Source organism: Aplysia californica, unplaced genomic scaffold (genome assembly GCF_000002075.1).
Source record: "Aplysia californica isolate F4 #8 unplaced genomic scaffold, AplCal3.0 scaffold00580, whole genome shotgun sequence".
In the NCBI taxonomy this organism is placed as follows: domain Eukaryota; kingdom Metazoa; phylum Mollusca; class Gastropoda; order Aplysiida; family Aplysiidae; genus Aplysia; species Aplysia californica.
Genome location: NW_004797850.1, coordinates 390,744 through 391,878, shown reverse-complemented (window position 1 = coordinate 391,878; position 1,135 = coordinate 390,744).

The following is a 1,135-nucleotide window of genomic DNA, read 5'->3' as shown; positions in this document are numbered from 1 at the left end:
GAGAGAGAGGTAGAGAGAGAGAGGTGGGGGAGTGATGAAGGGGGAGAGAGAAAAGGCAACCGATTGGAAGAGAGACGTAACATGCAATAAATTATCTGCTTATCATTTTCTCAGTTAGTTGAAAAGCATTGATAAGGCCTTCATGAACACCACTGAAGCGAAACCAGATGTCACACTTGCACAATCCTGAACACTCTACGCCTTTCACACTTCGCAGTAAATTCATTCAAATCCTTCCCAGGCCGGTCACTTCAGTAGTTAGCGTCCAGCTACAAAGACTGAACATAGCGCTACCGCGTGAGCCCGCGCTTACATCAAACAGGCTTTAGCACCCCCTCCCCCCCACTCATTAACTCATCACCCACTCTTCGCCCCCCCCTTTCCGGTCACCTCTTTTCTCTCCTAAAACTTGGTTAGAGCAGCGACCAAAAGAACAAAAGAACAAAAGAAAGGAGCAGTCAGCATCATACTGCCAAGTGTACGACATGCAGGTGACATGCACTGGTTTCCTGTTTGGCTCATACCCATGGCACATTGTAGAAAGTTCCATCATTTCCCTGTTTGATATTTTACGATACATTTCAGGGTTGGCCATAATATGAAATTTACTTTCTGTTTTACTTCATCAACTTTGACCCGGACGTCTATTAGGTCATGTGGTATTCCTCGCGTTAAGATAGATGTAGGTGTTTTCTCACGCCCCCATCGAAATAATACTATTAGATCGTTTTGGGGGCATGTTTTGATTCCATTGATCAAAGATAGAATCAGCTCAAGTCCCACCTGATCGGATAATGGCCCCCACAATAAATTGTGCACTATGTCAAATCGAATTGACCCCCCCCCCCGCCCCTTGTTGACGACAGGGATCTAGTGGTCAGACTTCTGGACTTACTCGTACAATCGCGAGTTTGAAGGTTTGGAGGGTCGAGCCTCAGCTCAGGCCGACGTTGTGTCCTTGGAAAAGGCACAAAAGGCACTTTACACGAATTTCCCTTTGGAAGAGGCTAGCCGTACTTAATGACTGTCTAGCCGTACTTAATGACGGCTAGACTGGCTGTCCCTCCGTACTTATTCTTAATATGATGGCTAGACTTACCATTTACAAAAAATAGGCCTACTGAATTGTAAATAT